This window comes from Egretta garzetta, unplaced genomic scaffold (assembly GCF_000687185.1).
Source record: "Egretta garzetta isolate BGI_Z169 unplaced genomic scaffold, ASM68718v1 scaffold397, whole genome shotgun sequence".
Taxonomy (NCBI): domain Eukaryota; kingdom Metazoa; phylum Chordata; class Aves; order Pelecaniformes; family Ardeidae; genus Egretta; species Egretta garzetta.
In genome coordinates this window covers 9,952,460-9,964,373 of record NW_009260493.1, presented here as the reverse complement: position 1 = coordinate 9,964,373, position 11,914 = coordinate 9,952,460, and positions in this window count along the sequence as shown.

Below are 11,914 nucleotides of genomic sequence, written 5' to 3'. Positions count from 1 at the left end.
CCCCCTCTGCTTGTAATTTTTTCTAGATTGGCTACCCCCCCCTTCCCCCCCCCCCCCCCCCGATACCTGTGCAAACTCATGAGTACTGAACTGTATCGCAAGGGGTTAAATAGCTTAACACCAAGCCCACACCAACTAAATTAGACAGTATTCCTGTGCCTGGCTGAGTCAGAGAGCAAAGAATTCTGAAAATCCTGGGGCAGGAGCCACAGGCATAACATCGCAGATTATAGTCAGAAATAGGGAAGTGGGGACCATCTTTCCTAGGGTCAGGTATACACGAGCAGAAAAACAGATTGCAGCATACACACGCCATGCAAGTCTCATGCTGTAAGGCTCCAGTGCTACAAGTTCAGTCCACAGTTTTTTTCTTCTTTCACTGATCCTGCTTGTTCCATTTTCTCATTTCTTGCTTTCATTGTGCCTTTTTCCAAACATAGGTCCCAGTTCCTGTTTTCCCTGTTTTCCTTCTGCTTTCTGTAGTGGTCTTTCCCTGTAGTCTTTGGCAGGCCTGTTGTGAAGCATACACAACGCCCTTCTTTTCTCCTAGCAGCTCTTCTTTCCCACCTGTCTTGACTGTTACCCGTTAGTCACGTGCAGGTTGCTCAGATGGATCACTTTTTCATTTTTCCAGAAATAGCCAGGTTTCTCATATTCAATTGTACTGTTTAGGTGTGTCAGATAGAAATCGCATAGTATTAAGTGTTATCTCTGGAGGCTTCTAACCCAGTAATGTCCACACAGATATAGCTCATGTCACTTGCATGATGAAAATTTATTTGTATAATATGCACTTAGTCCACACTTTAAATGTTATGTGTAATATTTATCATGGGTGCTCAACATAAAAGTAACAGAAAAGATTAAATAAATAATGCTGAAATTTTCTCATCATTCCATATCTGAAAGTAATGCAAAAAGCTAATGACTCTTTAATAGCTGGGCTAGGGCTTTTAATCCTCAATAGAGTTCTCTCTGTGATTGTTTTTCTAGCACTGGCCTAGTTGTACGTGCTTTGGAGAAATCCTGGGGCTAAAGCACTTTTCATATTAGTCTGAAGGTATCTCTTGCTGGTGATTGAAGATTTTAAATAGAAAACAGAAGTTAAAAATGTCAAGACTGGGCAGCAGAGCTACTGCAAGCTGCAGCTGGGCTGACACGCGTAGAGGAAAATCCTGTCGGGTTAAAAACAGAAACTTGTTCCACCCATGGATTAACTTTATATCTAATCCACTCATGTTCTGCCACATGCCACACTACCTACATACACAAACTGGGTACGGACGAGGACAGAGGTATGAATTTACATTAGTCAGCACATTCTTCCCACCCAATTTTATAGTTCTGAACCGAAACAAATCTGGAAGAAATGTGCAAATGTCTTTCAAACACATAATACCAGTCAGTTATCTGCACGCTAATGTTTATGGAGATGCAAATCCATGAAACTAAAAATGGTCCATGGTTCAGACCAGTGATCACTGCAGGTCAGTTAATTCACCTCCGGAATTATCTCTGCTGACTCCAGTGTGCAGTGTATTATGCCAAACAACTTGTAAAGTCTAAGTCTTTTCAATGCTATGGATTTACATACCTGGTTTGTCTCTAAAATGGCTTACATATCTGTCATTCATGAGAGGCAAACTCGTTCTCTTGGGAGTCTTCTGAAACTTGCTTCTCACTGTATATGTTCTTTCAGTATTGAAACTTAATTGAAAATTGTAAAACTTGCAATAAATTTTAAGATGTTTGATTAGATCAGCAGGGGGCACATTCTTCAGAGGAATTATCCGGTGAGTGAGATTAAGGCAAATGCAACATTTAGCACTCCCATGCAAACAGCAATCCAGTCTTGCTCTTCTAAGCAAACTGCAGTTGAAATCCAATCACAAGTATCATACTTAAAATGAAGTTGCCTTCTAGCAATTTTCCTGTTACAACTTTATTATGGTTAAAGAGATAAAGGGTTACTTGAAGCCACCGCTGTGGCTGGTTTGTTGCTTTTAGTTACCACTACCCATAAACTCACACTTTGGCACTAGCCGCTTGCAGCTGGAGGACAGAAAAGGGCTATGTAAAAAAGTGGCTGTTAGTAGCATTTGCCTTTCCTCCTTCCAGCACAGCCAGACCATAAACGGATCATTAGTGCAAGAGAGAATAGCCTGAAGCTATTGTAGAAAACATTTGTCTGTAGCATCCCTGGGAGCAAGGGGGTCAGCCAAACATTGGGGATCCCACGCCTGCCTGCTGTTGTCTTGGGCAGCTTCTAGGTGAGAGCTTTAAGATGGAAAGAGATGCGGAGCGATGGGCTGTTCACAGATTCTTCTGGGTTTGCCAGCGAAAACTGCTTTAAACCTACAGTGATTTGGTTGCCAGATAGGGTGACTTTGAAGTTTTGCAACTCTTGTGAGAGGCCAGACTCCGGCCTAAATTAGAGCCAGCATTTCATAAAATACGATAACATGCACCCTGAAAACATGAAATTCAAATCTGTTTTTTCCTCTTCCTTTTAGGATTTTGCTAGAGTGCTGTATCATTGCTCTTATCTTCCTTATGGTTTATTTATTTTTTTAAAAATAGACAGTGTATCTACTTATTTGCTTAATGGTCATAGAATATATATAAATATAACGGCAAGTTTCCGTTTTCCTTTTCAAAAATCATCTAGACTTGGGTAAATGAAGTTGTCTTTGAACAAGCAGTATGCCAAAATCTGTCCTCCACAAATCATTGAAATTGCTCCAGATCCTGAAAGAAAATATATGACTTTTTTATATTAATTTTTATAGTGGAATATAAATGTTATGATAAAACTTTAAACAGACATTCTTTTTATCTTCATTTTTTTAAAAATGGCCTGTCTACTTAAACATTTTGCCCAAGGCTTTAACCACCTACAAAGATATCGGCCTCAGCAGGTGCTGATGCAAAACCAGTTGCAGGACAGGGAATTTATTTGCCTGTCCCCATCATTTAGGAATTTACTGCAGCTCTCGATCCTTGTTATCCATCATACAGGAAAGAAGAACAGAAGCCAGTTCTTTTTCCTTAACTATTTTTTCAAGATAATATATTCTAGTACAAAGCTATGCTTCTAATTTTACAGAAAATTAAACATTCAGAAATACACGTTTGCCATTCACTCTAAGGAAATGTGATGACTGGGATTTATCTCGTCTATCATAAGTACTTGTGCATAGTGCTTATAAAAATTTCCTCTGAAGGTGCCTGTTTCTTTCCATTGGTTATAAAGGGTACCAGGGAAGACTAGTTTGGACAACTGTCTTTTCGACACCTGAATCAAGTGAGATGGTTTGATTAGTCAGGACTTAATCATGGTTTATTTCAAGAATGTGAGCGTATCTGTTGTTTGTTAGCAAGACTAACATAAGCTGAGTACATTCTGGTCTTAAAACAGAAGATTTTTTAAGGCAAGGCAAATATTAGCCCAGTTTTACTTGCCTGCATCATTAAAAGAAGTATAAATGAAAAGCATATATTTATTCTTTAAATGTTGACAATTCTCAGATTAGTGAGACAACAGACATTTAATAGAAACAATTCATACTGTAAATACTAATTTTCTATACAGAGTCTAACAATTTAAACTTTAAAGAATGTAATTATACCTAATGCCAGCCACCAGTGTAGCATCAGGGGGAATTCACACATAACTGCAAGGAGAAGAGAAGGAGAAATGTAAATTTTTAAGCTACAAGGATGGGGACATGCAAACATTACATTATGTTATCAAAGGTCTGCTTAGTTATGTTTCATAAATTATATACTTTACATTTATTGAAATTGCAAGCGCATATTTAAGTCCTGATCATTCAGATGCGTGGCCATACAATTAAGCTTAGCCTGGTGAGCGATCCCACTGGAAGGCAAGTCTTAAACCTAGTAAGTGTGTGCTAAACGGAGCTCTTCGACTCTCTGCAGAAGAAATGCCTTTTTTATTACTCACCTGTACACCAGTTAGCACAACAGAGACACCCATCCCCTGGTAGAGTGCCTACATATTGCTGCAATCCAGATAAATTAAGCTGCCTGACATTTTTAGTTCAGTGGGTGATGCGGTGCATGAAAGACAGGCTGGGTCTGCGCACAGCAAGTTAGCACCGTTGCACAGCACCCTCTCTCCTGTGCCCGGCACTTGCCCTTGCCTCCCGCAAACTGGCCCACATCCCCACTCTATGATCAACTGCAGGGCCATTATGTGACTCAGTATTGTCCCCCCTAAAAAAGCTGACGGGGTTGTAGAGGTAGTCAAGTGAGCTGGGAGGCACACTGTGTATGCTAGCAGCTCAGAGTCAGCCAGCAGAGCCTTGGGTGGCCATCTGAAAGAAACGATAACAAATCTGGGGCTGTTTGGGCATCAAAATGCATCATCTAATACAATAATAGAAGATAATTTCCTGTATAAATCATACACAAAGCGGTTTTTGTTGTAGTTTTTGTAAATTCCTTGATTTAAATACAAGTTATTCATAAGGTATAACAGTAATTTAAATTCCAGGAAATCAAATTCAGTAGATGAGAAAGTATGCTTAATTTTTTAAGATGAAATCTCTGTTGGTCTCTGGCTTAACCTGTCATGGGAACTGGGGAATCCCCATCTGTATACAGTGCTAAAAGACAAATGGACAAAGCTTTGGAAAATGGAAGATGAATTATTATGTAGTAGGGAGGGAGTCCTAATCTGTCGGTGATATTTTTCCTATTTCTAAATTGTAGAATAAAAATACTAAGCTCATTTTTATAGGAGAAAAGAATCCCCAGATGGACTCTGGCAAGGATGGGGCTAAAATATATTTCCTAATCATCCATAGCAGCATTCTGCTAAACTGCATGAGAAGAGGGAGCAGCCTACCAGGGACTGGCAAAAAGTGAGTCTCATTTACAGCAGCCAATTCTTTTCCTTTTCTTTCCTTTGAGGGCAAGAGTTTCAGGGGGAAAAGAAAAGATGCTCCCATGATAAAATTCTTTATTTTCCTCAATGAGGTTTAAACCAAATAATCTAACTTTAAAACTTTTAATTGGCTTTGCTGAAGCAAGCCTCATTTTTACTCTGAACTAGAGCTGAAGTGTTAATGGGTAGATCTTAAAACGTCAGGACATGGACAGCTATTAATTTCGTGGTTTAGAGAAAAACACACCTCCCAGATGCTGAAATTCTATCTAGGCTGGATCTGTTTTATATGAACCGTTAGATTACAAACTAAAACTTTGATTTTTTGGTAAGAAAACAGTGTTTTCAAATTCTGCACCAAAACCAGAATTGAGTTTTAAATGGCAGGATTTAAATACATGCATGGGTCAAATGGATGGAAAATAGAGATAAATATTTATTTAGCTTTAAAAAAAAAAATTATTAAGTTAGTCCAGTAATGCAGTAGGTGAATCATAGTTGATTGGTCCTTCAATTTGTGATACTATGCATATATGTAGCAGTAAACCCACTTACCGACTGAAGTTATGATGATATGAATAACAGTAACTGTTACGGCATAATCCCACACCCATTCTTCTACAACCAGGGCAAACAGCAGACCACAAACGAAGAAAGTTATTTCCAATGATATCACAAGAACTGTAAATGAAAATTACATATTTCAAGCACAGTTTTGAAAGGCTTTTTCCCATATTAATAATTATAGCAATAGGAAGTTAAAACATCTGAGATAGTTATGCAAATTATTTTTACTTGATCAATTAAACTAATGTTTTCATTATAGAGTTCATTTCTAATTTTGCAAAACATGAGGATTAACAGGATTATGACCAGTCTATATAGCCTAGAAGAGAAACGGTGTGGAAATTTTAGTTAGGGACCATCCACACTCTTTGCTTATGGTGCCAAACAGATTTAGTTGATAGTGACATAGATCAAATTTTTCTCATCCAAACCAGAATTGTGTGGTTAAGGGGTTATGTTTGGTAAGAAACTTCACAGCTTTCTCACTGTCAACTTCATTGCATCATATAAATATATGGCCATATATATCTTAGAACAATGTAAAGACAAGACATGCAGGGGGAGATGGAGCAGAGAGCCAACAAGGTGAGCAGAGGCCGTCCATCCATATGGGTCTCACGGCACACACAACCAGGAGCCTGGCTTCTCTCGGTGCTGATAGTAAGGCTGACACGCTAGCCTTGCGTTGTGTTAAACCACGAATGGGGATTGCCAGCAAAGTGATAATAACTAATCTATGGTGCCAAAAGAGACTATTGAAGTGATCTGATCAAGAAAATTCCTTCTCCTGGAGATGAAATGGTGCATTTCTGTCCTCTGGCACTTTCTCTGGAGCGTGCCCAGCTGAGCCAAGCCATGCCATGCAACTAGCCTGTGCTGACCACCTCCCCTGATGTGGGGCAGAGCTCTGCAAAAGCAATGGCACGGGCAAGCCATGCGTCCCCTGTGGGCAGGAAAAGTCTGGAAGGCACAGAGTAGCTATGCTGGGAAGGGTGAGGAACCTCAACTGGGGTTTGATGAGCTGTATCCTTCAACACAGCAATAGAGTGGTGCTTAGCTTTGAGCTTGTTTACTTGCTACGACGTGTAATGGGATCAAAAATAACCACCTTCAGGGTGAAGTTTGGCTTCATGCTCGGTGGCTACCTGGGATAGCAGGGAGCTGAATGGAAAATGCATGACTTCTCTTCCAGCTGTAGTCCTAAATTCCCATACAACAGGCTGTAACTGTGCAATTGTAATTCATATAATTCTCCATCCAAATGCATTTTGTTCTTCTTTTTAAGTACACAGGCATACAAAAGTCAAATTTTAGTGGATTTATTTATTTTTTTACTATTGCAGTAACGTAATACCTGAGATTACTGTAGCTGAGAGTAGAGAGACCATCAGTATTTTTTCACTGTATTTCATTTATACATTTGGCAGCATTTTGTGCCTTTCAATTTTATTCTTTTCTACTACTTTCTACAATTCCTACTGTAGTATGGATCTTTCACCCAGCAGTTTAAAAAATGTAAAAAAATAAGATAACTCAAAACCAACATGTAGTCAGGAAAATAGGAAATAACACTTCAAAAAATTAATGTTTGACAATATATTTTATATTTTTTTTTAGTTTATTATAGTTCAAGATGATAGTATCCCTTTAAATTTTGCCAATAATTTTGTAATTTAGAAAGTATGCTTAGTGTAGACAGATGCTCTGTAAACTTTTTTACAAAACTGGGCCAGTAATGATACCTCAGGTCTTTGCTGACATCCATTTTTATTTTGAGGTTATCTTTTAAAGACATAATTCTGTTTTTAACAGGCCTGAGTGAGACCCTTGAGTAAACTAATTCTCATTTGCAACATCATTCAGAGAGCTTCGTTCTGTCTCTGTGCCCATAGACTTTGAACAGATCCTATTATGTTTTGCTATTCCATCCATGTTATTTCATCCTGTGGACAGAAAGGAGGATGGAATACTAACCAGTTGCATTATGTAGGTGCTGTCTTTGACATACGAACATGCTGCATCAAACTAGCTGATAAAATTTTGGGGGAGAAAAAGATCATATTGAGATACAGCAATTACATGAGGGCCCTGAAAAGTAATTCTAATGGAATATGATTTAATTTTCTTTTCCATTGCTACAACTGAAATGCTCTTTTTTTCATCTGAAATCAGTGTTGGCACTGTACAAATATCCATGCATTTTTATTACTCATTGTAACTGGATGAACTAAACAATTTACTTTTGAGCTTTACTTACTTTACTGACAGATGATGTGGTTTGTCTTTGTAAAACGGATTACAAATCAGGTAAAGTTCATGTATGCATGTAATTTTTTACAAATGATAGCTTAGGAAAGAGAATATATTTTGAAAGCTTCAGACAAAAATGAAGAAATTTGTTTTAGGATATATGAAGATATGTTCAGGGATTGAGCTACAATCAAACCCTGAAATTTTAATGCCCACTGTATTCAGGCATTTCCAAAGCAAGATTTCCATTAGATGAATGTGACCTGTTATTCAGATCTGAATCCAATATGGTCCGTAAGAAATTCACTGCAGTATGAAAATCAAATTTAACAACTTTGTGGAGGAACTTTCAGAGAATAGGTAATTGTTCTGCAATGAAAATGAAGCACCCTGCCAAAGCAGCACATTTTCTTCAGATGATGCAAGATCAGAAGAACAACTCAAGGAAAAGCCTAACTTGAATGACGAGTAGCAATACAGAAAAGAGAAGTGCAGGGAAGAAGAATAAGCATCTAAATGCACTGTAGTTAAAATACAGAAATCATTAGTATTACTAAACCAGCTTTAAAATACTGCCCATAAGGAACACAAGTTTAATCTAGATACAATCTATTTTCTTGGCTAGGAAAACAAAGAGAATCAAGCTTCAGTTACCTAAATAATATGGGTTAATCCATGAGGGATTTGTCTTAAAATCAAAAGGTGCCAAACCATCCAACATTTTAATCCTGTGGAAATAGAATGAACAAATATAACCAGAGATTTTCAATAAAGCCTTAGTGATTACATGACATATTATGGGCGCTTTTAAAGACAATTTCAAATGGAATACTCTGGGTTTTTGCAAGCTCTCTATGTTCCATTGCATCTTGTGGTCTTTCCCTTGCACACAGTGTCCATGATCTCCACTTGTAAGGCATGTCTGGCACTATACATGCTAATCAATAACTTCCTAAGGGAATATAATTTGTCCTTTCTATCAACTGTAAAATCTTTCTCTTCCTTTTCTCATGTCATCTTTTCTCTTACGTTTATTTATTTACACAGTGCAAGTGCAAGGAAGCAGATTAGAGCCAGCATTGTATATTAGTTTTGAGTCTCCGTTTGCCAATTTGTGCACTTGAACAAAGGTTCAGGTACAACAACCAAACTGAATTTCAAAAATGTGTTCACAGAATAACTGGGACTGGATGCTTCCAGTCTGGATGCCTCATCTACAAGAGTTATATCTCTACCCACTATATCCAGTTTTCGTATGCCATCATGTTGGACTAAAGGCAAGGAAATCTTACTTGAATACTGCGAAGCACACAGATAGGACCATGTAGTACACAGTGTAGAAGACTACCATGCATATCAACAGGTTCACCAGAACAACCTGAAAAAGGAAAAAGGCAGGAAAACCTAATGCCATGTTTACATTAGGTACATAATTGTCAGAAAATAATTCCTGATTTCTTTCAATCATAATGTGGACCCCCCCACACACATTTAGAAAATAAAATATTTAGACAGAATTTTTGTTTTTCCCAATTACATAAAAGCTCTTAAAATCTCTTTGGTACATTTCGGCTCCTAATGTGTGGTTACAACGTATGGTTCTTTGTTTTTATTGTATTTTATTGTATACCAACTGCTTATTGAATTTATAAGTGTTCAGAGACCAAGAAGCACATTTCTTGATACTTACTACACAGGAGGCCTTGAGAGTTTAAGATCATCCAGATGCTTAAATAAGCCTAGTTTTTAACTTAAAAGAAATGCCATCCTTGTAAATATGCTGAAACTGTACACAAATAAAACCCTAGAAAATTGTAAAGCAGTAACTGTTAAGTAAGGATGTAGACAAATAAGTAATAAGGGATATCTGTTACATATTGTTCAAAGTTCAATTTTTGTGAATTAATACTAAATAAATTCCAACTCCAAATTGAAAAAATAGCCTTACAAAACACAAGTTTTCATAAAGCAACCACTATCTTATGATCAAATACCGTGTCTTTAAAAAAAAAGGGAACACTATCTAGAGAATGATACAAATAATTTATATTCCCTAAGATACCTTGTCATTATTTCTTTCATTCCATTTCGTGTCTTAATTTCTAAAATTAAGTTTCAGAAGCAATGCAGCCAGAGAAAAACCTGTGAGCGTTCACCTGATAAAATTCATAAAATGCCTTGAGATCCTTTCAGGTGAAGCACAATTCGCGTATCTCTGAACATTTAAGTTGGCTTCCTGAATTGCGCAGACTTGTATTCATTCCTACAAGTATAATGTAAAATTATGTTTTGAAGGTTAATATGTTTTGGTAATAATAATAGAGTCTTGCTAATGCAGAACACTTTAATTTTGGGGTTTTTTTTTGTGATGATATAATGAAATATAATGAATATAATGAAATAATTCCAGGTGCTTATTTGGAGGTTTTTTTTTTTTAAAGGGCAACATGGGACATCGGGACCAGGGATGTCTATGCATCAGACTTGAGAAACTGCTTTGGCAATATTGTGTGCTTGCTTGAGAACATGAAACTGAAGATGTTTACTACAGTCTGGTAGAGTCATCAGTAAAATCAGTTTTTTTCTTTTCTATAGGCTCCAGATTGTCTTGTATTTTCTCACTCTAGCTAGTGTTTTATCATGCCATATTTCTCCTTTCCTCTTTCTCAACTTCTTTGTATCTTTCCTCTTTCATTGGCCATTCTTTTAACTCCTGACTCTTTCTTCATTGTTTCATTTTCTTCTCTGCCTATCCCTTCCATCCTGCATCTTCAACTCTTTACTTTCCTCCAAAAAAATGTAGATAGAAAGCAGTCATGAGAAAGACAGTGACTGTAGAGAGAATTGCTACCAGTTTCATTTTGGCCATCTTTAACATTGTGCTCCATGATGTTTTACAATGGAAGGATGTATGGCTACATTTTGCTTTTTGATATTAAAGTATTCCAGTTTCAGTTTCTGTTTTAGGAGTAGACTACTGTATAAATTCTTAGCTCAGGTAAAACACATGCAGTGAGTTAAGAATTTTCTTGCCCTTCCTCTAGTTGGGCTATCGAGTATTTAAAACTAGTAATGTGTGTTTCCCTGATTCCTCTGATAAGATTTCCATAGATCTCCAAATTGTGATCCATGATGCAATAATGATCTAAGAATAACGTCATTACTCTAGTGATTCTATTATTAAGTAAAATACACTTGGATGTGTATACGTGGGCCATAAGCCTGTACATTTTTGTGTGCCTGCAAGATCCCCCGAGATCAATGGAACTGAGCTGACAATTTGAGCTGAGTTCGAAAGTTTTGCTGTTTTACAGGACTTCTTGCTGATCAAAAATAAATTTAAAATGGAAAAATGAAGACTAAGATGATGAAATATTCGAAATACAGATATTCACTGAGAAGTAAATCCATGAATAGTGGCCCTGCATAAATGAAGTAGTAAAATATAGAGAACTGGATGCAATTTTTCAGTGTATCAGAATGGCAAGCAGTCAGTATGGGCTGCATATAGCGAAGAATTATATCAATGCAAAAGAAACTGGAGTTTACCTCTTTGAATGGTGACACCATATTTACGGTGGGATGAATTTTAGAAAAAATATGTAACAACTAACAGAGGAATAGGACTCCTTTCTGAAGAAAGCTAAAAGGAATCATGTGTGTCAGTTGATTACAGGGACTGAGGCAGGGGAAATAGTAATTGCATATTTATAGCTAGAAAGGAGGAGGAATTATTTGGAGGACAACTAAGACTAAAGGAATAAAACCAAAACCCAAATGTATAAGATACTGCGAAGTTTCAAAAATAATTTCCATTTTGCAACTTGCTCTTTTTATTTATTTGCTTTTATTCAAGAATTTTTATCAAAACTGGTTATTGTATGCCCTTGTAATTTTTGTGGATTTTGAAGATAAAGTTGGATAATGTTCTTGACAAGTGATTCAAAATTAATAAAGAAAAGAAGAAAAGGTATAGAATATTTTTAAGTCCCCATTTTAAAATAAAACTCAGTTGGCAGGTGAGGTTGTGGTGAAAAATGTAAAACATAAGGCAGCTCTAAAGTGTAATTTCCATTTTGATTTAGTTTGTTTTATGCTGGTAAAAGGAACCTTTATTCAAGGAGGCAATGACTCTGAGAAGGGCTGTAGATGAGCATTAGCTCATACTAGCTCGTTTTTATGAGC